Source organism: Bufo bufo, chromosome 2 (genome assembly GCF_905171765.1).
Source record: "Bufo bufo chromosome 2, aBufBuf1.1, whole genome shotgun sequence".
Classification (NCBI taxonomy): Eukaryota; Metazoa; Chordata; class Amphibia; order Anura; family Bufonidae; genus Bufo; species Bufo bufo.
In genome coordinates this window covers 361,022,501-361,047,794 of record NC_053390.1, presented here as the reverse complement: position 1 = coordinate 361,047,794, position 25,294 = coordinate 361,022,501, and positions in this window count along the sequence as shown.

The window sequence follows — 25,294 nt, the reverse complement described above, 5'->3', positions numbered from 1 at the left end:
GCTCCCACTAGGATCCCTCCCCAAGGCATTCGCGATACTTGCAATCCGGTTTCAGACTCAGACTGTGATGCGTTAGGCTCAGAATCGGAATCTATACAAAAACCGTACGTATCTTCGGATGAAGATAATGAATATAAAAGATATTTATTCAATCCAGACGACATTGAGGAACTCACAAAAGCTATCAGAGCTACGATACAAATGGAGGTGCCAAAAAAAAACAAGATGGCACAGGAAGAAATATTTGGTGGGCTGGGGGAAAGAAGAAATTCTGTATTCCCAGTACCAGATAATGTGCAAAAATTAATTAAATCAGAATGGGAAAAACCAGACAGAGGTTCTTTTATTCCCAGAGGGATCAAGAGGCGATATCCCTTTAGTTTGGAAGATTGCACAGATTGGGAAGCTATCCCCAGAGTGGATGCACCTGTGGCAAAGGTTGCAAGACATACTGCCCTACCATTTGATGATTCGGCACAACTTAACCCCTTAAGGACTCAGCCCTATTTCACCTTAAGGACTTGGCCATTTTTTGCAAATCTGACCAGTGTCACTTTAAGTGCTGACAACTTTAAAACGCTTTGACTTATCCAGGCCATTCTGAGAATGTTTTTTCATCACATATTGTACTTCATGACCCTGGTAAAATGAAGTCAAAAAAATTCATTTTTATTTATAAAAAAATACCAAATTTACCAAAAATTAGTAAAAAAATTTCCAAGTTTCTATTTCTCTACTTCTAGAATACATAGTAATACCTCCAAAAATAGTTATTACTTTACATTCCCCATATGTCTACTTCATGTTTGAATCAATTTGGGAATTATATTTTATTTTTGGGGGATGTTACAAGGCTTAGAAGTTTAGAAGAAAATCTCAAAAACCCACTTTTTAGGGACTAGTTCAGGTCTGAAGTCACTTTGTGAGGCTTACATAATAGAAACCACCCATTCTAGAAACTACACCCCTCAAGGTATTCAAAACTGATTTTACAAACTTTGTTAACCCTTTAGGTGTTGCACAAGAGTTATTGGCAAATGGGGATGAAATTTGAGAATTTAAATTTTTGGACATATTTTCCATTTTAATCCATTTTTTCCAGTAACAAAGCAAGGGTTAACAGCCAAACAAAGAGCTATATTTATTGCCCCGATTCTGAAGTTTGCAGAAACACCCCATATGTGGCCGTAAACTACTGTACGGGCACACAGTAGGGCGTAGAGGAAAAGGTGCGCCGTATGGTTTTTGGAAGGCAGATTTTGCTGGACTGGTTTTTTTGACACCATGTCCCATTTGAAGCCCCCCTGATGCACCCCTAGAGTAGAAACTCCATAAAAGTGACCTCATCTAAGAAACTACACCCCTCAAGGTATTCAAAACTGATTTTACAAACTTTGTTAACCCTTTAGGTGTTGCACAATATTTAATGGAAAATAGAGATACAATTTCAAAATTTTGCTTTTTGGGCAGATTTTCGATTGTAATATTTTTTTTCCAGTTACAAAGCAAGGGTTAACAGCCAAACAAAACTCATTATTTATGGCCCTGATTCTGTAGTTTACAGAAACACCCCATATGCGGTTGTAAACTGCTGTACGGGCACACAGCAGGGCGCAGAAGGAAAGGAATGCCATACGGGTTTTGGAAGGCAGATTTTGCTAGACTGGTTTTTTGGACACCATGTCCCATTTGAAGCCCCCTGATGCACCCCTAGAGTAGAAACTCCAAAAAAGTGACCCCATTTTAGAAACTACGGGATAGGGTGGAAGTTTTGTTAGTACTAGTTTAGGGTACATATGATTTTTGGTTGCTCTATATTACACTTTTTGTGAGGCAAGGTAACAAGAAATAGCTTTTTTGGCACCGTTTTTTTGTTTTGTTATTTACAACATTCATCTGACAGGTTAGATCATGTGGTATTTTTATAGAGCAGGTTGTCACGGACGCGGCTATACCTAATATGTATACAATTTTTTTTATTTATGTAAGTTTTACACAATGATTTCATTTTTGAAACCAAAAAAATCATGTTTTAGTGTTTCCATAGTCTAAGAGCCATAGTTTTTTCAGTTTTTGGGCGATAATCTTAGGTAGGGTCTCATTTTTTGTGGGATGAGATGATGTTTGATTGGCACTATTTTGGGGTGCATATGCCTTTTTGATCGCTTGCTATTACACTTTTTGTGACGTAAGATGACAAAAAATGGCTTTTTTTACACCGTTTTTATTTTTATTTTTTTACGGTGTTCACCTGACGGGTTAGGTCATGTGATATTTTTATAGAGCCGGTCGATACGGATGCGGAGATACCTAATATGTATACTTTTTTTGATTTATGTAAGTTTTACACAATGAGTTCATTTTTGAAACAAAAAAAATCATGTTTTAGTGTTTCCATAGTCTAAGAGCCATAGTTTTTTCAGTTTTTGGGCGATTATCTTGGGTAGGGTATGATTTTTGCGGGATGAGATGATGGTTTGATTGGTACTATTTTGTCGTACATGCGACTTTTTTGATCACTTTTATTACCTTTTTTGGGAAGTAAGGTGGGCAAAATTTCAATTTCTTTATAGTTTTTATATATTTTTCACCGTGCGGGGAAAGTAACATGACCGCTTTATAGATCAGGTCGTTACGGACGCGGCGATACCTAATATGTGTAGTGTATTTAATTTTTTTCATTTTTATTCAGTGATAAATGTGTTTTTTTTATCTTAACTTTTTTCACTTTTTTTTACATTTTTTTGACCCAGACCCACTTGGTTCTTGAAGATCCAGTGGGTCTGATGTCTGTATAATACAGTACAGTACACTATATAGTGTATTGTACTGTATTTTACTTACACTTTGTCTGAACAGATCTATGCCTTTAGCACAGATCTGTTCAGCACCATGGACAGCAGGATGCCTGAGAAGGCGTCCTGTTGCCATGGGAACCTTCCCTGTCTGCTCAGTTGTGGCCACAACTGAGCAGACAGGGAAGGGTAAGGAGGGAGGCTCCCTCCTTCTGTGACCCCATCCTGTTGGGGGGCTGCAAAGACACAGCAGCCCCCCGATGGGAGAGGGAGGGAGCCCCCTCTTACTGTTAACCTTTTCCATACAGCGGTCCGTACGGACCGCTGTATGGAAAGGGTTAAACGGCTGACATCACAGCACAGATGTCAGCCGTTTATACCAGAGTGTCAGCAATGTGCTGACACTGGTATACTACTGGACGCCAATGAATATTCAAGAAGAGGCGGGCGGGGGATCGCGATCCCGCCTGCCGCACCGCCCGCAACACCCCCCTGCACCACCCGCCGGCATAAAATTATTCAGGGGTGCAGTGGGGGGTGAAAAAAACTTTATTTGGGGCATTTTGAAGTTTGATTCCCGCGGTCAGGGACCGCGGGGATCAGAATCGTCAGAAAGCGCAGCAAACCGCAGGTCTGAATTGACCTGCGGTTTGCTGCGATCGCTGATACGGGGGGTCATATGACCCCCCCTGGCGTTGTGACAGGATGCCCGCTGAATGATTTCAGCAGGCATCCTGTTCCGATTAACCCCCACAGCTCAGCAATCTCGTTTTAAACTCATGACGTGCCGGTACGTCATGGGTCCTTAAGGACTCTGGAAACATGCCTTACCGGTACGTCATGCGTCCCTAAGGGGTTAAGGATCCCATGGACAGGAAGGCTGAAAGCCTTCTAAGAAAAACCTGGGAGGCCACAGCGGCCCTTCTTAAACCTGGGGTAGCTTCCACATGCGTAGCCAGGACCTTGAATCTATGGTTAGAACAACTTGAAATTCACCTGGTCAATAAAACACCTCGAGATCAGATCCTTGAGAGTATTCCCCTGTTAAAGATGGCTACTAGTTTTTTTGCTGACGCAGCGGCAGAATCCGTGAAGCTCTCAGCCCGTACGGCAGTCTTATCCAACACGGCAAGGTGAGCTTTATGGCTTAAGGCTTGGTCTGGGGGACATGTCCTCCAAAAACAAACTTATCTCCCTTTCTTTCCATGGCCAATATCTATTCGGTCCAGACCTAGACAAAATTCGAGATGTCGCCACTAATAAAAAGAAAGGTTTCCCAGAAGAAAATTATAGGTCGAAAAGACAGAATTTTCGTGACCGACAGTATCAAACAGAAAATAAAAAGAACAAAGGGAAAACCGGGAGATTGAGTAACGCAAAAGGGGGAAAAGGAAGGAATTGTCACGGCGGACAGGATATAAGATACACAGATAACAAAACAAACAAGTTTTCTAGGCGAGAAGCTGGGGATAAGGTCACCTCCTAGCAAATCCCTAACAGCTCTCCCTATTCTGCTTTGCCCACATTCAGACCCTAAAGGTGGGAATAATGTGTCCTCATGCCTGGGGTGAGAATACCCTAGAATCCCTGAGATGGTGAAAGGGGAAAAGGGGCAGCCTGCTCCCTCAATGCCAGGAGGGGACAGACGACACTCAAACAGCCTAGACAGAAAACCAAAGAAATCAGAAACCAACTTATCTTATCTGAGCAGGAAAAGCCAATCCTTCACTCCTTGCTACCACAGCCTGACAGAAGCTATAACCCGCACGGAACACTGGGAGGGGAGTAATTTAAACCAACGACCCCACCCAGTGCACCTGAATGGAGGCGGATTTAGCACGACTCCAAAACAAAACAAATGACTAGACACGTGCTGCTAATCTGGCAGACCTCCGTACATAGTCTGAGCAGGGCATGACAGTACCCCCCTTCTACGGGTGACCTCCGGACACCCCGGACCAACCTTATCCGGGTGGGATCTGTGAAAAGCCCTCACCAGTCGGCTGGCACTGACATCCAGCGCCGGAACCCACATCCTCTCCTCAGGGCCGTATCCCCTCCAGTGTACCAGGTACTAAAGGGAACCCCAAAGAACTCTAGAGTCAAGAACCCTGGAGATCTCGAACTCTAAATTTCCATCAACCAGAACAGGAGGAGGAGGCAATGGCGATGGTTCCACCGGTTTCACATATTTTTTCAGTAAAGACCTGTGGAACACATCATGGATCCTCCAAGTCTGCGGAAGATCCAGCCGAAACGCTGGACAACAAACCAAAGAAATCAGAAACCAACTTATCTTATCTGAGCAGGAAAAGCCAATCCTTTACTCCTTGCTTCCACAGCCTGACAGAAGCTATAACCCGCACGGAACACTGGGAGGGGAGTAATTTAAACCAACGACCCCACCCAGTGCACCTGAAGGGAGGCAGATTTAGCACGACTCCAAAACAAAACAAATGACTAGACACGTGCTGCTAATCTGGCAGACCTCCCTACATAGTTTGAGCAGGGCATGACAGGAATTTTCTCTTTAATCCCAACAGAGAACCCTCCTCTACTAACCCCAAACAATGACGCCAGACAGGTAGGGGGGGAGACTTAGCTCCTTTCTAAAAACATGGGAGCAGGTAACATCAAACACATGGGTACTAAACATTATAAAAGAGGGTTACAGGATAGAGTTAGACTCTCCCCTCCACAAAAATTTGTCATCACCAACCTTCCCCCCTCTCAGCTATGTACCTTAAAGAAAGACATAAGAGATTTACTAAGCTTAGCCGCTATAGAACCTGTTCCGGAAAATCAATTAGAACAGGGCCATTATTCCTGTTTATTTATAGTAAAAAAGCCAAATGGGAAATCACGGGTCATAACAAACTTAAAACCATTGAACAAATATGTCACGTATCAAAGGTTCAAAATGGAGACTCTAAGATCGGTGGTAAAACTAATAAAAAAAGATGCCGCAATGGCCTCGATCGATTTAAGAGATGCGTACTATCGCATCCAGATACACAGGGAATCGAGGAAATTCCTGAGATTCGCAATCCGATCAAAAGGTCAGATCCAACATTACCAGTTTACGTGTCTCCCCTTTGGGATTTCTGCAGTGCCAAGAATATTCACAAAAATAATGGCGGAGGTAGTGGCAGACATAAGGCAGCAAGCAATCAATGTCATCCCATACTTAGACGACCTTCTGATTGTTGAAGACAACAAGTTTCTATTATCAAGCCACATTCAAACAGTTCTGAACCATCTCCAGTCCCTGGGATGGATCATCAACTGGGAAAAATCAGACCTATCTCCAAGCATTCAAAAAATATTCCTAGGGATATCCTTGGACTCGATATCTCAAAGATCATTCCTGCCACCTGCGAAAATAAAAAAGCTACAAATCCTATTAAAGGAATTCAAAAATAAAAAATTCTGCTCCATTCGAACAACAATGAAAGTTCTAGGCAGCCTTTCTTCATGTATCCCGGCAGTATCGTGGGCTCAATTTCATCTAAGACCCCTACAAAAACTCATCTTATCCAGATGGAACAGATCTCAAGCAACGATAGACAAGCAGATCTTCCTGGACGTAAAGGTAAAAAATTCCCTAAACTGGTGGCTCAAAAACAACAACTTAAAAAACGGGGTATTCTGGAATCAGGATCGTCCCTTTGTAATTACAACAGATGCCAGCCTTCGGGGCTGGGGAGCTGTGACTCAGAACGAAACTTACCAGGGGAAATGGACAGTTTCCATACGACAGCAATCCTCAAATTTCAGGGAATTGCGAGCAATTTGGGAGGCTCTAAAAAAAACGCAGCATCTGTCATCAAACCGTCACGTCCAAGTTTACTCAGACAACTCAACAGCGGTGTCATTCATTCAACCTCAAGGGGGGACAAGACATCGTCCACTCCAGGATCTGTCGAACAAAATATTTTTGTTTGCAGAGGAAAAAAATAACATCTATATCAGCAGTCCACTTAAAAGGTTCACTAAACGTAAAAGCCTATTATCTGAGCCGTCATGCTCTAGATCCGGGGGAATGGAGATTATGCCCGGAAATTTTCCAGATGTTAACACAAAAGTGGGGCAGACCATCAATAGATCTATTTGCATCAGGAGTAAACCGCCAAGTGACTCAATTCTTTTCTCTCAACCCAAGGGATTGTCCAACAGCAGTGGATGCATTCAATCAAGACTGGACAATGCGCCTAGTCTGCATTTCCACCCATTCCCCTAATTCCCAGGGTCCTTCAAAAATTCTTGAAAGAGAAATGTACCCTGATCTTGGTGACCCCCTTTTGGCCCAAAATGAGCTGGTTCGCTCTAATGAGGTCACTCAGCCTGGAACCCCCCTTCCTTCTACCTCTAAGGTCGGATCTACTACACCAAGGACCCATTCCTCATCCAAACATAAAGATCTTAAAACTATCAGCTTGGATTCTGAGGAATCCATCTTATTGAAATTAGGACTATCTGAGAAGGTGGTCGCCACATTACTCCTCAGCAGGAAACAGAACACAAATAAAGCATACTTCAAGGTCTGGAAAAAATTTGCTGAGTGGTCAGGGAATTCCTTTAATCAGTTTAAACCCAATATCTCATTAATCCTGGATTTCCTACAAGACGGCCTAGACATGGGGTTATCTCCTAACACCCTCAAGGTCCAGGTATCAGCTTTAGGAGCCCTGTCCAATACTAGCCGTGCAGAATGTCCTTGGATAGCCAGGTTTCTTAAAGCAGCGGACAGAATTAGGCCAACGGTCAGAAATATGGTAGCCCCTTGGGATTTTAATACAGTTCTTTCAGGCCTGACCTCCGGTTCTTTCGAACCTCTGGAATCGATCTCCACAAAATGGCTCACTATTAAAACAATTTATATAGTGGCAATAACCTCAGCGAGGTGTGTCTGTGAACTTCAGGCCTTATCTATTCAGGATCCCTTTCTTTAAATTTTTCCGGACAAGCTGGTATTTAGGTTAGACCCAACCTTCTTACCAAAGGTAGTATCTACCTTTCATAGGTCACAGGGCATCGTACTTCCCTCCTTCTGTGCCAATCCCAAAAATGACCAAGAAGCTACCTTCCATACTTTAGACGTCAGGCGGGCAGTTCTAAAACATCCAAAGTCGCTTCATTGATAACTTTGGATTAATACAGTACGGCGATCTGTCTCTGTACAGTATTAGAATGTATGGGCTCCGATGAGCTGAAGTTACTTATTCACGAAGTCGCATGTGACTTTGTTAAATAACTTCAGAATTATTATTTTTTTGTGGAAAACCACTTTAAAACTTGAAACCGAACTCTGCTTCGGTTCCGACTGGTATATCGGAACTAAGGCCACTTTAAAAATCAATTACCAAAGTTATTCAATGAAGTCACACACGACTACGCAAATAACTAACTTCGGCTCATTGGAGCCCATACATTCTGATACTCTATGGAGAAGGATCTCCGTACAGTATTAATCCAAAGTTATAAATGAAGCAACTTCAGATGTAACATCCGAAGTTCACTTTGCTAATCACTAATAATGATCTTTATTTTTTTATTTTATTTTTAATATGGGGAAAGGGGGGTGAATTTTTATAATAAATTTTTTAAAATATTTGTAAAAAGGTTGTTTTACTTTTTTTTTTTTTTTTTAAGTCCCCCAAGGGGACTGATCGACTAATCAATTCTCCCATTGACTGCACCTATTTAACATTGAAGCCTATGGGAGATTCACTAAGGAGCATAGTAACTTCGCTGCCGTAACAACCAAACGACCCCCTCGACCTCGGCACTGGGAGAGCAGCAGCATCTGAGGAGTTAAAAGTCCATAATCAGCACTATCTCTGATCAAGGACAATGCCTCCAGGTGTCTTCTGCATCAGCATGCATCGGCAGCTTCTGAGCAGGTTTAAAGTGTGGACTTCTGCCATACATGTACAGTGGAGATCATTAAAGGGCATCTGTCAGCAGATTTGTACCTATGAAACTGGCTGACCTGTTGTATGTGTGCTTGGCAGCTGAAGGCATCTGTGTTGTTCCCTTGTTTATACTGTATGTGCCCGCATTTCTAAGAAAAATGAAGTTTTAATATATTGAAATGAACCTCTATGTCACTACCAGAGCTTTGGAACGTTCTCACAGCTCTGTTTCTCCACCCCTATGATGATGTCACTACTAGAGCTGGGAGGAGTTCTCACTGCTCTGTTTACTTTTGGTTTCCTTCCTCCCAGCTGTTCCTCATGCGTTTGATTTCCCTCTCTTTATATCACCCCTCCTCCTATTGTAGGGCGTGGATTATAGTTCTCATTTCAGTTGTAGCTCTTGCTTTAGTATCTTCACTTGTAGCTATCAGTTCACTGGACCTGTGTTCTGCTGCAGCAAGCACTCCGGATATTGCCAGCTGTCCTTGGATCCGTCTTCTCTGCGGCTGCAACACCTTCAGCTAAGTGTACAGACATTGTTGTGTACCAGATTATTTTCTGACTGGATCTGAGGTGGCCACGGTTCCCTCCATATACTGAGTAGGGCACCGGTGGCCGTGCCCCTTCCACTATTGTAGGGGTTACAGTGGTCATCAGTCTTAGGTACGTGGGCATGCCTCGTTCCGCCATTTGGATCCGGGCATGTGCTTAGCAGCATAGGGAGAGCTTTGAGGGTCTGACAGGGCTCACCCTTTATCCTCCCTAGTTTGGGTCCGGTCAGTAGCTCTTTTACTGTGTATACTATTGTTGCTCACATACAGCCGTGACACTCTAGGTCCAATGGGGGCTTTGCCATTGCAGAGAGAGCTGAGCCCATTGCTCCTAGAGGCTTATTTGCATATATTGAAACTTCATTCTTCTCCACAATGTGGGCACATATGAACATGGGACCAACACAGATGCCTTCAGCTGCCAAGCACTCATGCAACAGGTCAGCCAGTTTCATAGGTAAAAATCTGCTGACAGATGCCCTTTAAGAGGTTAAAGAGGACCTGTCACCACTACTGACATTCCTGTTTTAATATCTACATACATCCGCCATGTAATAACAATTCTGGAACATCTATTCTTATAGCTCTATGTTGTGCCATTCCTTTATTATTTCTACTAGAAGTTATGAATGAATTGCTAGCAGTCTGTAGTAAGGGTACAGAGGGGTGGTAACCAGTTGGGATTAATTTTTTCCTTAGATCACATCTCCCATAGATTGCAATGAATTACCATTGCAGCTTAGCAGAGATTCAGAAGGTGTGGGGGAGCCATTTAGGCCCCAGGGGTGTAGCACTGCCTGAGAAAGACCCCTCAAATGCTGTGGTCACAATTGACCACTCCATCTGAGGGGTTAAATGTCCATGGTCGGCATTATCGCCGATCAAACATTGCCTCCAGATGTCTGTTGTGTAAAACAGCAGGCACAAGGCAGCTATGGTACCCACTCAGCTCCTGAGTGAGAGCCATGTTTAAAAACCCAAGTTCCGCCGTACATATACAGCCAGGTCCATAAATATTGGGACATCGACACAATTCTAAGAACCCATCAGAGAGATAGCAAAAACATTAGGCGTGGCCAAAACAACTGTTTGGAACATTCTTAAAAAGAAGGAACGCACCAGTGAGCTCAGCAACACCAAAAGACCACGGAAAACAACTGTGGTGGATAACCGAATAATTATTTCCCTGGTGACGAAAACACCCTTCACAACAGTTGGCCAGATCAAGAACACTCCCCAGGAGGTAGGTGTATGTGTGTCAAAGTCAACAATCAAGAGAAGACTTCACCAGAGTGAATACAGATGGTTCACCACAAGATGTAAACCATTGGTGAGCCTCAAAAACCGGAATGCCAGATTAGAGTTTGCCAAACGACATCTAAAAAAGCCTTCACAGTTTTGGAACAACATCCTATGGACAGATGAGACCAAGATCAACTTGTACCAGAGTGATGGGAAGAGAAGAGTATGGAGAAGGAAAGGAACTGCTCATGATCCTAAGCATACCACCTCATCAATGAAGCATGGTGGCGGTAGTGTCATGGCTTGGGCATGTATGGCTGCCAATAAAACTGGTTCTCTTGTATTTATTGATGATGTGACTGCTGAAGTGTTTCGGGCAATATTATCTGCTCATAGTCAGCCAAATGCTTCAGAACTCATTTGACGGCGCTTCACAGTGCAGATGGACAATGACCCAAAGCATACTGCAAAAGCAACAAAAAGTTTTTTAAGCGAAAGTGGAATGTTATGCAATGGCCAAGTCAATCACCTGACCTGAATCCGATTGAGCATGCATTTCACTTGCTGAAGACAAAACTGAAGGGAAAATGCCCCAAGAACAAGCAGGAACTGAAGACAGTTGCAGTAGAGGCCTGGCAGAGCATCACCAGGGATGAAACCCAGTGTCTGGTGATGTCTATGAATTCCAGACTTCAGGCTGTAATTGACTGCAAAGGATTTGCAACCAAGTATTAAAAAGTGAAAGTTTGATTTATGATTATTTTTCTGTCCCATTACTTTTGGTCCCCTAACCTCTTAAGGACACATGACGTACCGGTACGTCATGATGTCCTGGTACTTAAGGACAATTCAGACCTGCGGTTTGATGCGATGTCAGCCGTTTAACCCTTTCCATACCGCGGTCCGTACGGACCGCTGTATGAAAAAGGTTAACAGCTCAGGGAGCTCCCTCCCTCTCCATCGGGGGGCTGCTGTGCCTTTGCAGAGCCCCCAGACAGCCCCCCCACAGCCCCGTCCTTACCCTTCCTCGTCTGCGCAGTTGTGGCCACAATTGAGCAGACGGGGAAGGTTCCCATGGCAACAGGACGCCGTCTCAGGCATCCTGCTGTCCATGGTGCTGAACACATCTGTGCTGAAGGCATAGATCTGTTCAGACAAAGTGTAAGTAAAATACAGTACAATACACTATATAGTGTATTGCACTGTATTATACAGACACCAGACCCACTGGATCTTCAAGAACCAAGTGGGTCTGGGTAAAAAAAAAAAAGTGAAAAAAAAGTAAAAATCAAAAAACACATTTATCACTGATTAAAAATGAAAAAAATAACATGTTTGGTATCGTCGCGTCCGTAACGACCTGATCTATAAAATGGTCATGTTACTTTACCAGAACGGTGAACGCCATAAAAAAAAAAACTATGATGAAATTGAAATTTTGCCCACCTTACTTCCCAAAAAAAGGTAATAAAAGTGATCAAAAAAGTCGCATGTACGCCAAAATTGTAACAATCAAACCGTCATCTCATCCTGCAAAAATCATACCCTACCCAAGATAATCACCCCAAAACTGAAAAAACTATGGCTCTTAGACTGTGAAAACACTAAAACATGATTTTTTTTTTTCAAAAATGAAATCATTGTGTAAAACTTACATAAATTTAAAAAAGTATACATATTAGGTATCGCTGCGTCCGTGACAACCTGCTCTATAAAATTACCCCATGATCTAACCTGTCAGATGAATGTTGTAAATAACAAAAAAAAACTGTGCCAAAAAAGCTATTTTTTGTTACCTTGCCTCACAAAAAGTGTAATATAGAGCAACCAAAAATCATATGTACCCTAAACCAGTACCAACAAAACTGCCACCCTATCCCGTAGTTTCTAAAATGGGGTCACTTTTTTGGAGTTTCTACTCTAGGGGTGCATCAGGGGGGCTTCAAATGGGACATTGTGTCAAAAAAACCAGTCCAGCAAAATCTGCCTTCCAAAAACCGTATGGCATTCCATTCCTTCTGCGCCCTACCGTGTGCCCGTACAGCAGTTTACGACCACATATGGGGTATTTCTGTAAACTAAAGAATCAGTGCCATAAATAATGAGTTTTGTTTGGCTGTTAACCCTTGCTTTGTAACTGGGAAAAAAATATTAAAATGGAAAATCTGCCAAAAAAGTGAAATTTTGAAATTGTATCTGTATTTTCCATTAAATCTTGTGCAACACCTAAAGGGTTAACAAAGTTTGTAAAATCAGTTTTGAATACCTTGAGGGGTGTAGTTTCTTAGATGGGGTCACTTTTATGGAGTTTCTAATCTAGGGGTGCATCAGGGAGGCTTCAAATGGGACATTATGGGGCATTCCATTCCTTCTGCGCCCTACCGTGTGCCCGTACAGCAGTTTACGACGACATATGGGGTGTTTCTGTAAACTACAGAATCAGGGCCATAAATAATGAGGTTTATTTGGCTGTTAACCCTTGCTTTGTAACTGGAAAAAAATATTAAAATGGAAAATCTGCCAAAAAAGTGAAATTTTGAAATTGTATCTCTATTTTCCATTAAATCTTGTGCAACACCTAAAGGGTTAACAAAGTTTGCAAAATTTGTTAACCCTTCAAATGGGACATGGTGTAAATAAACCAGTCCAGCAAAATCTGTCTTCCAAAAAACAAACGGCGCACCTTTCACTCTACGCCCCGCTGTGTGGCCGTACAGTAGTTTACGGCCACATATGGGGTGTTTCTGTAAACGGCAGAGTCAGGGCAATAAAGATACAGTCTTGTTTGGCTGTTAACCCTTGCTTTGTTAGTGGAAAAAATGGGTTAAAATGGAAAATTAGGCAAAAAAATGAAATTCTCAAATTTCATCCCCATTTGCCAATAACTCTTGTGCAACACCTAAAGGGTTAACGAAGTTTGTAAAATCAGTTTTGAATACCTTGAGGGGTGTAGTTTATAGAATGGGGTCATTTTTGGGTGGTTTCTATTATGTAAGCCTTGTAAAGTGACTTCAGACCTGTAGTGGTCCCTAAAAATTGGATTTCTGAAAAATTTCAAGATTTGCTTCTAAACTTCTAAGCCTTGTAACATCCCCAAAAAATAAAATATCATTCCCAAAATAATTCAAACATGAAGTAGACATATGGGGAATGTAAAGTCATCACAATTTTTGGGGGTATTACTATGTAATACAGAAGTAGAGAAACTGAAACTTTGAAATTTGCTAATTTTTCCAAATTTTTGGTAAATTAGGTATTTTTTTATGCAAAAAAAAAATATTTTTTCACTTTAGTTTTCTAGTGTCATGAAGTACAATATGTGACGAAAAAACAATCTCAGAACGGCCTGGATAAGTCAAAGCGTTTTAAAGTTATCACCACTTAAAGTGACACTGGTCAGATTTGCAAAAAATGGCCTGGTCCTTAAGGTAAAATAAGGCTGTGTCCCTATGGGGTTAACAAGTGGGAGGCACATATGCAAACTGTTATAATTCCTACACCGTTCACCTGATTTGGATGTAAATACCCTCAAATTAAAGCTGACAGTCTGCAGTTAAAGCACATCTTGTTTGTTTCATTTCAAATCCATTGTGGTGGTGTAATGACCGGCGTCATGCAAAGGGAGGGAAATGGGAAGGCCCTGTCCAAGGGAGAGGGAAAGGTGGTGACCCCTGACTCACCTTGCGGCTGGCACCTGACTGCTCTGACGTCCCTAGACGGGTTCCTCACCCGTACGCCGATCACGTGCCTAAACCCTGGCTTTCCCTAAGATGAGCCCTATGTAGTGAATGGGGCGGTGGGATCACTAGTCCGCACCACTGACACTAAGAGGAAAACACCAAGGAGAGGACAGACAATACAGACAAACATATAATCCCAGGTGGGCGACAACAGCAGACCACGAAGGCCCAACAGGGATCCGGAGGGTAACGTTCTGGATCAACAACCAGGGAACACAGTTACACAGCTCCAGTGGGTCAGTATAGAAGTCCAGGCAGGAAGCTCTATATCTGGCAACCAGAGAAGCTGGGAGAGGGTTATATAAGGAGGTTGGGAGTGCTGGACAAGAAACAGCTGAGGAGAAGGAGCTACGGATCCCTGAGTGAGCCAAAAAGGGTTGCAAGGCAAACCCAGAAAGCTACCATAAAGAAACAGCACAATCTTTCTACATAGAGCGCGCAGCCACCCGCTGCGACTTCCTGACCCCGGGTATAACGGAGTCAGGCGTGGCTCTTGACACCCTCGTGACAGGTGGTGTATAGAGCCAAAAATGTTTTAATTATGTTGATGTCCCAATATTTATGGACCTGACTGTACAATGGAAGTCAGGAAGGTTTTAAAGATGAAATAAAGGAAATATATTTTATGGACTGGTGACTGTTGCGGTACATTTCTAATCTGCTGCTTTGCTATTAAAATAGCTGTTCCCATGAAAGGTCTGCAGTAAATTGCACATTAATTCTTTGTCATGGTACAATGGATCATTCCTGAGGATGTAGGGGTGCTGTCTTCAACATGTTTTCTACCTGCTGATTAGGGGTGAGCTAATCAAGCTTTGAATCCAAGATCCAAAGTCGATTCATTTCTATAATTTGTATTAATGCTGTACGGAGACCTGTCTCTGTACAGCATTAAAGGATAACTGTCATATTTTTTATTTATTTGCTAGTTTATTAGAGCTAGGCATGTATACCTGAGTTAGTCTGTTAATGATTGCCAAAAGATCTGTAATTACCTTATAATAACAGCTTTCATTAATGTCTCTTGTCCCTTTCCACTGCTCCCTTAAAAGACCGTTGCTATGGCTCATCTGTCTCTGGCTAGGAAGACAGAGGGGCAGTCCTTCACACTGCATGCCTGCATTAGGCTTCAGAGTAAGGAGGCGTGACTCTCAGTAATCAGTAATGTCTGGCAGGAAGCTGCTGGCTACAGCAAGTGTGTATGTGAAGTGAGGGAAAGCAGTTTTGGCCTCAGAGAACTGGCAGAGGAGCCATCTTGAGAAGATCCTCATAATGTAGGATTCAAAACAGCCGTAACTTAGGGGAAAACTCAAGGAAAACCGTGGTAAGTGAAGAAACTAAAGATTGCATTATGCATAATGCTGCTGCTGCTGCAGCAGTAACATATGCTAAAATAGATTTTTTAAATGAAAATATGACAGTTATCCTTTAAAATGAATGTGCTTCGCAGAGGTAAAGTTCGTTAAAGGGGTTATCCGAGAGTATAAAAAGCCCCCCAATATGCCGGGCCCCCCACACTGAATATACTTACCCTGCTCCTGGTCCCCACACCACTGCTCCTGCTTCCCCCCATGCACAGATGAAAACATCCGATGTCGGGGGGGGGGGCAGCCAATGACGAGCCTACCTAGCATCGCTGGTGACGCTAGGGAGGCTGGTCCCCATCCCAGCCTGCCATTGGCTGCTCCCCCCGACACCAAATGTTTTCATCCATGCACATTGTGGGGACCAGGAGCGGAGCGGGGTAAGTATTTTCAGTGTGGGGGGGCTCGGCATATTGGGGGGCTTTTTATACTCTCGTATTACCCCCTTTAAGTCTGAAGTCGCGTGAGACTTCAGTGAATAACATCGGGCTTCGATTCTACAACTTTGAAAACATTTTAAAACAGGAATCCAAAATCTTCATGATTCGGATTCCTGTTTTAAAATGTTTTTAAAGTTGTATAATTGAAGCCCGAAATTCTTCAACAAATTTTGCCTCGCCGAATCACATACATTTTACATTACATTTGCATACTGTGACACAGTAAAGGGAATTGTATGTGAAGGCAGGTATTTTCCTCCCAGTGTGTGCTGCTGGACTAATTAACAGTCAGGTAAGGTCAAACACCTGACTGGATCGCAGGTGCTGGTCCGGGTTTTTGTTTGGGATCTGAGGCTTGTGCCGGGGTGGAGGGCTGAGACCCATGTGAGTGGAAACAGGCCGACTAAAGCATGCTGAGGTACTCTTGTTGGCAGAATAGGCCGCATGGTGTGAACTGACACCAATACTGCAAGGTGACTTTTTTGCTTGAAAGGGTTTTTTTTGTTCTGTGAACTTTCTAACGTGTAAATAAACACTGAACTTTTGGTTTACAAACTGGTTGGTGCCTCTATACTGTGTCCGCTTATCCTGTTTACCAGAGCGAATCCCCACAATTGGTGGAGGATGCGTGCAATCGCAGTGAGACTGGCGTAAAGCAGAAATATTTTAGTTGCATTTTTTTCGGGGTCTGTTGTATGTCCTGGATTAAGCCTGCTAAGGCTACTTTCACACTAGCGGCATGGACCTCCGGCAGGCTGTTCCGTCGGGTGAACAGCCTGTTGGATCCGTCCTGCCACTAGTGACCGTGTGCTTCCTGACTGACGCTCCATCCCCATTGACTATAATAGGGCGGGGCGGAGTTCCGCTGAGGCACGGCAGCACACGGCGAGAGGCTGCCGTAATAAAACTACGACATGTCCAACATTTAATCAGGCAGCCTCTCGCCGCGCGCTGCCGTGCCTCGCCGGAACTCCGCCCCGCCCCATTATAGTCAATGGGGATGGAGGGGCAGTCCAGAGGCACACGGTCACTAGTGGCAGGATGATGAAGCAGCTGGTGCAGGCCAACCTAAGGCAACAACAGGCCATGGAGCAGCAGACTAACAGACAACTGCTAAAGGCTAATCAGCGACAGCAAGAAACTAACCAGTGGCTGCTGCAACACGTGATGGACTTAGAGAAGACAGGAGTATCTCAGGGAGTCCACGATGGCCGGAAATTGGTCCACACGGTGATCCCCAAGATGGCATCGATGGATGCCGTCGAAACCTACCTGGCGGTGTTCAAGAAGGTGGCCGTGAGGGAGAGTCTTCCCCGAGACCAGTGGGCTGAGGTCATGGCTCCGTTCCTGGCATCAGGACCCCAACAGGTTTACTTTGATTTACCAGACGAGCAAGTGGCAGACTACTATAAGGTCAAGGGTGAGATCCTGGCGAGACTGGGGGTCAATGTGTTGGTCCGGCCCAGCGGGTGCATCAGCAGGGAGTTTAACCTGGCTGAGCCTGCGAGACCCCAGTATTATAATTTGCAGCATCTCTTGCAAAAATGGCTACCGCCTGATGTACTGAGTCCCACTGCTAAGCTGGACAGTATTGTAGCTGACAAATTCTGGAGGGCATTGCCACCACCCCTACAGTGCTGGGTTGGCATGACATCACCTACTAGTGCCCTGGAGATGGTGGACCTGGTCGAACGGTATGGGGCTACTGAGGAACTCTGGGGAAGGGCTTAACAAAATTTTGAAAATCCCCGCCTCAGACCCGGTGGCCTGAGCTGAGAAGGAACGCGCTAGATGTGCCCCTTGGGGATCGGAACCCAATGATCTGCTGGTGGTGTCATGAGCCCGGCCATGTACGGGCCGACTGTCCCCACCTGGTCGAGCCCATGGATGTAAACTTTGGGTATCGACAGTCATGGTATGCCAGAAGGGTCGGTGTGTCAGACACTCCAGAAACTCTCGAAAATGAACCTTTGTGTCAGGTGGAGGTGGGAGTCACTCCCGTGGTGGCTCTGCTGGACTCAGGGAGTTGGGTGACCCTTGTGAGGGCTTCCCTGGTGCAACCCACCGAGTTTACGGGCCAGAAAGTCGGGGTGCTCAGCATACATGGAGATTTAAAAGAGTACCCCACTGCTCTGCTGTCCCTAAGAACGTGTGCCGGCAGGTGGTTCCATGAGGTGGCCGTAACCACCAGCATGCACTATAAAGTGATACTAGGTAGAGACTTTGCGTTGTTCCCAGCCCTGTGGCCGGCCGTTGTACATACTGATCCCCGGGAGATAAGGAAAGCTCCAGTAGCAAGGCCTGGTCCAGTTTAGGTGTTAAAACACCAGAAACCCATGGTGGAGGGGCCCACGGTAGGTCCGGTGGGTGAGGGGGAGACAATCCTACTGAATAGGATAGGTAGGGAGCATAGGAAGATAGCTCAGCCAGCCCAGAATCGGGCCTATAATCGAGCATCTGGGGGAGATCCGGTTTTGGTTTTTGGGCCTCCTGTTGACAGTAAGTTCCTCGCTAGGTGGCAGGGGCCCTACAAAACATCAGAGAAAGTTGGAGACACAAATTACAAGGTACGCCAGCCAGGTCGGCAAAAGCCGAGGCAGGTCTACCATGTCAATTTACTAAAACCTTGGAAGGTTAGGGACTGAGAACAGCCCGTGGCCAGTTTATCTAGGGGAAGAGATTCCGGTACCTTTGCTACAGGTGAAGCGGCTGCCAAAGATTACTGACAGCCTTTTCCGCAAACAGACTCAGGGGGCCAGGGAGTTCATTAGTCGGAACACGGATGTGTTCTCTGACCTCCCTGAACGCCCTTCCGTAACCCACCTTGATATTGTCACTGAGCCCCAGGCAAAAGTCTGGTTAAAGCCGTACCGGGGGTGCCCATGGCTCAGCGACAAGCCATCTCTGAAGGAGCGATACGGGGTTGGCCGCAGCCTGTCACCACCTGGACAAAGAGAGCAAGTCCCAGGTCACCAGATGGCTCTGGTCACTGCAGAACTTTGAGTTCACGGTGGAGCACAGAGCAGGCCGGTTGCAGGAAAATGCAGAAGCACTGTCCCGGGTGCACTGTTTATGCATGTGTTCACCCCCTCAAGGTTGAACAAAAGGGGGTGTGACACAGTAAAGGGAATTGTATGTGAAGGCAGGTATTTTCCTCCCAGTGTGTGCTGCTGGACTAATTAACAGTCAGGTCAGGTCAAACACCGGACTGGATTGTAGGTTTTTGTTAACACCTAGCTGCCTTTAAAAGACAGCTGGGTTCATGCAGAGGGGATCTCTATATTGGGATCTGAGGCTTGTGTCGGGGTGGAGGGCTGAGACCCATGAGAGGGGAAACAGGCCGACTAAAGCCTGCTGATGAATTGTCCGCATGGTGTGAACTGACACCAATACTGCAAGGTGACTTTTTTGCTTGAAAGTGTTTTTTTGTTCTGTGAACTTTCTAACGTGTGAATAAACACTGAACTTTTGGTTTACAAACTGGTTGGTGCCTCTATACTGCTGTTAAAGATGTGTGAATTTTATTCTATGTTTTGTATCTCTAGGACTGTAATGAGTTAACTTTTTCTTTTCCGAGTGCCTTCCTCCCACCCCTCTCTTTGTTTCAAGACTGGAGAAGAGGAGGGGGGGCAAAGAGCTGTGCTGTGAGAGGTGTCTGATTTCTCATCCTTGTACAGGCGTCCCTACAAGGGAGCTATATAGAGAGTGAAGGAGTGCATAAGCCAATCATATGGCTTGATGATATGTATATATTATCCACTGCCTATAGAGAAGCACCTCTTTGAAGTGTCACATATGACGTATGCAGTATTATTGTTAGATTGTCTGCCATTACAAAATGGCGAACACCTAGATGTTTACATTAGTTCACATTCCAAAGTGGTACTCACTGCGAAGATGTTGAAGTGTTATCTCTGTTTCTCTTATCACTTTTTCCTTTTTGACCAATGAAACAATGTTTAAGCCTCAGTGAGGACTGCCCTCTTCTGAAGATGTATATACGGCTTACCCCATGTAATAAAAGTTAGAGATTGCATTGACCATCTATGTGTCAGCGTCTAGTCTCTCAGCCATGCGTGGATATTAACCCCTGGGGGGGGTACATTGATTTGGAACACCAGAGTGTATCTTAAATGCCCTAATTTAGGGCGTCTTTATCAAAATGGCGACCACGAAGGGACTCTGAGCGAATGTAGCATCAAACAGCTGACAAGACGGGCCCCTGAGCTTGACGAACGGCAGAGGGGAGAGGATTGCAACCTCAAAGAAAGGTGAGAAAACTTTTTATCTCATCTGCCTTTCTGCTATTTACTTCGTCATGCTCAGATAGCTCAGTCTGCTGTGGGGTGGTACTGATGTAAGTATAGTAGTCGGCTGTAATGCTGAAAGCTTAGAGTCTATTGAACCAATAGTCTGAAATTATAGATAACTCTGGTGTGAATATGTTTTGTGTGTGTCTGTGATTTATGTGAGGAGTGAGTTGAGCACAGACGATAAAACCACAGACAAAGGGAGGGGACAGTAACCTCCTGGTTTGGAAGGGGGCGCTGTAGCGCCGAGGTGTGGGACAAAGTAAACTCCGGCTGACCTGGCAGGGAGACGCGTGGAGCCGTATGACCTTTAGATCCTTGAGATAAGGGAAGACTGCGGTGATATTCTCCACCTGACCTGACCCCAGGAAGACGCGACGGAGCCCGCCTGACCCCTGGTTTTGGGGAAGACGTGCGGGGAGTCCCAGCTGACTAGTCAGACGTGATAGTCAGATTTGAGCAAACCAGTGGGGAGGGTGAATCCTTTGTCTGCGGAAGAAAGGGCTAAAGGTGCTGATCACTCCTCTGTTTTCTGTGTGTGTCAGTTTGAAATACTGTTGTTAAGATGGGTCACTCCCAGTATTATAAAGAAGGAGAAAATACAGCCCCTAGCTAGTAGCGAGGAAAGAGGGAGATTATAGGATGTGATATGGAGAATTGAAAGTTAAAATGTGACAAAGAATGTTAGAGAAAGTGTGGCCCCGGACAGAAGGTCGCCCGGCTGGCAACAGGGATGAAAATCTGTAAGAAACTGTGAAGTTAGAGCTTACAGACTGAGGGCATCAGAACTCCGGTGATGTTGAAGGGGGAGGTTTAACGAGAGAGAAAACAGAGCAGTGTCAGGATGATAATTGATGGCATTAGCAAGAAAGAAAGTGCCCCAGTGTCTGTAATCAGAAAGGCGCTTGTGTTAAATGTTCAGAAATGAACTGGTTAAATAGGGGAGATCCAAAAAAAAGATGGTCAGGAACTGTGAAATAGAGAAATTCATTTCCCCCCCACCTTCACACAGAAACATTCCTGAGATAAGAGGAGCAGGGAAAGGGGGGAGGGGATCATAGGGGCAGGGAATCATGCAGAGTAAGTGATGTTATATGTGTAAGATTATTATAGAAGACAAAGAATTGTTCAATAATCTTCTTTCTTCTTTCCCAAGCAGTGTACTGTGGGAATCCAGCTTTTAACAAAATTACTGTATGATTATAACATGTATATTGTCTTACAGCGACAGACCATCAGCAATTCTGGGTGTGGTGTGGCTATCTGTTTCCAGTAAAGCTGTGTTTGTCTGTGCTACAAGTTTTTGGGATGAAAACAGTGTGGCTAGATTGGAAGACATAAATGATTCAGTGGAATGTGAATGGGTGTGGCTTTGTGACTGATGGATGTTTTTAGCAGAGCTGTGAATGCAATTCATATTTTATGTGTAAGGGCGTGGTTATGAGCTGTTAATGAAAATGAGTACATGAAAATGTATATGAATGTGTATGGAGTACGGTATTTGTTTTTTAAATAATATGCGCATTGAGGATTTTATTTTATTATTCTTGGAAGTTTTTGGTTTTTATTGGTGCCAACAGCATTGATCAAGCTGTACATTTTTTTATATCGAAGTCAATGAAAAGTTTTTATGGGCCCTTTGTGTGTTCATGTCTGTATTGTCAGATCTGTTTGTTTCAATGTTTGAAGTTACGTGTTACATGTTAAGTGTTGTGCTTCACATCAGAGCTCTGTTCTCATGGACAGCTGGCATACTACTGACAGACAAAAGTAGGACCACAGCGTCCGACTGAAGGGGGTGGACTTAGATGACTCAGAGCGGAGGGAGGAGGATAGGGGTGGACGTTACGGACAACGACAGCCCTTGTGCCCATCCCCTAGTTATAAGACACTCCCATGGAAGATGAGAAGTCCTGTTTTGTTTTCCAGTCTACGAATTCCGCGATAGGGAAAGTTGGATACTTTTGTAAGCCAAAATGCAGAGTAACATTAAGCGGCATTGAGTGGTTCAGTGGTGCCAACCATAGGTAGTGTTCCTTTGGCATTGCTACAGCCCTGATGTCAAACGCCTCATTGAAGTGAGGAAAGAGTAAGTCTGCCACCCTATGATGGGCCTGCAGAGTCTGTGGGACCCAGATCCCAGAAGAGAGAGTGTTGTGCTGTGTGTGGTATTCCTCATCCACACCACACGAGAGGATTGCATTCTATGTTGACCATGCCCGGATCACTGTCCGTCCCCACAGACACCCATGTTTTTTTGTCATAAGGAGAACACAAAGACAGGGAGGGGGGGAGTTAGATCAAGATTAGGAAACAGGAAATCCAGTATCGGCTCTACTTTTAAATATTTTTAGTAGATTCAGTCTGGTCCAATGATATCCCTCACTCTGGGTGATAAAAAAGTAGTCCCGTTTTTGATTGATACTGGAGCAGCCAAGACAGTTGTGCACAGCAAACATGGCCTCCCCTGATTTACTCTCCAAGCACACCAGTCTTTGGGTAGAAGTGGATGGGAAAGTAGTACGCTCCTTTTTCAACAGAAACCATCCATATTAGATTTGCTCCTAACCAAGATGCGCTTGCCCGTTTGCTGGTCAGTGGTAACGCCCCTTGTTGCCTCCTAGTTGCAGAATTGCTTGCAAAAGTACATTCTGGTATCTGACATCAGGAGGACAGCACTGTGAAGCTTACAATTGCCCTCAACGACCAGGAACGTTCTTTGTTGGCCATTAGTGATAAAATTCCCTGGTCCATGTTTGTATCAGTACTCCCAGAAGCTAAGAAAAGCAAAACCACTCACCATTGGATGGTACATGACCTACATGCCGTTAATGAGGCCACAGTTTCTAACACCCACATCGTGCCCAATACACACACCTTGTTGGCTCAGGTTCCCATTACCCCTGCTCACTCCACTGTGATTGATTTGTCCTTTAGTCCCTACCGCCTCACAGATGAGGTGGTAGATTCTTTTTATGCCTAGAACTGGCAATTTTGTGTTCCCCCACACTGGGCCTATCAGATTATTACATTTAGATTGTATTGTTATGAAGTGAGTGGCCATGACTCAGCTGTCCTCACCCAACTGCATGGCCAGCAATAACGCCCCGTAGCATATTATTCAGTCAGACTTGATCCCGTGGCCAGAGGTGCCCCTTTCTGCATCAGAGCTGTAGTAGTTGTATTAGCTATGTTTGATGAAAGCTCTGAGATAGCTCTGAACCACAAAGTGATGGTGATATTACATCTATCCTCATGAACGTACAATCCAAATGATTGTTTTGTTGCCCGTTATTTGAGAATGCAGTGTTCCATTTTGTTGCCTGACAATGTTGCTCTCCAAAGGTGTAATACTTTGGACCCAGCCACCCTGTTGCCTCTGGACCAAGGGGGGAGGGAAGAGTTAGGGCACCGCACTTTAAACTTTTCTTCCAGATTCAAAGGAAGAGGCTCCTGACTGTTTGCAGATGATGTCACAAGAGGTAGTGGGATTTGGTAAATCAGCCATTAGGTAATCTACTGTAGATCATGTGCTCTTTGTGGATGGATCAAGGTATGGCCAGGATGGCAGGTACTACACAGGTTGGGCAGTGGTGATTAAACGTGAACTACCACACATGTCTGCTCAAGAAGTGGAGCTAAAAGACTCTGAAGATGGCTTGCAGATATGCAGATGGAAAAACAGCCAACATTTACACTGATTCCAGGTGTGCTTTTGGGATAGCCCATGACTATGGGCCCATATGGAAAGCCAGAGTCTCCTTGATCGCTTCAGGTAAACCCATCGAAAATGGGGAAGCAGTGAGGTCTCTGATGGAAGCCCTCTTGTCACTAACATGAGAGGTGATGATAGCAACGAAAGGCCACTGTAAACAGATGCAGAGGAGGCAAAGGGGAAAGCCACGGCAGATCAGGCGGCAAAAATGGCTGCCAAATTACCTAAGCAGACCCCTGTCTTAAGTGGCCACAGTTCAGGTCCCTGAAATAACTCCTCCTGTCTCCCGAAAGTTCTTAAGACCTTACAGAACCAGATGGGGAAGGAGGAAAGGGACTGGTGGATGGAAAAGGGGGGACTACAAATAAGAAGGGAAACTTTACCTTCCCAGGTCCCTCTACTCCACGATGGCACAGGCAACCCATGGAGTGATGCACCAGACAAAAACTGCTATGTGTGATTTAGTACGTAGCCTATGGTACGCCCCAGGGTTCAGCACTGTAAACAGTCCGACATACTCAAGGATAAATGGTTCGTGTCCAGAACAACGTGGGCAAGGTGGTTAAGGTACCCAAGAAACACATCTTGCTTTTTGTATCTGTTTCAACATTTACAGACTACCTTCAAATACACAAGGTGGGCATGTATGAGTATGTATTGATATGTGACTTGTTTTCAGGATGGCCAAAACCGTACCCAAAGAAGTAAAGAAGATTATGGCCGAAGTTGTGTGCAGGTATGGGGTTCCTTAGATCATTGAAAGTGACACAGGTGTTCACTTCACAGGTGAAGTGATGCAGGAGATGATGAAGGTTTTCGGTGTAGGACAGGCCTTACATGCTTCGTACCATCCACAAAGCAGCAGTAGAGTAGGGAAAACGAACTGAACGGGACACTAAGTTAAAGATTCAAAAAGCCTTAGAGTGCCTGCTGGTAGCCCTCTTTTAGTAAGGTATATGCCTAACCGTGAGACAGGCCTTTGTCCCTATAAGGTCCTTTTTGGGTCAGGCCCTAGGATAGGATTTTATTTCCCACAGCAGCTCCAGATGCAACATGGTTGTCTGACAGATTATGTGATCAGTTTGTACAAGCATTTGACTAAAGTACATTTTCGAGTTTTTGATTCACTTCCAGGTTTTGATAAAGTACCAGGAACCCACCCACTTGTGTCTAGAGATTGGGTGGTAGGAAAAGACACGTTAGAAAAGTCCTAAAACCC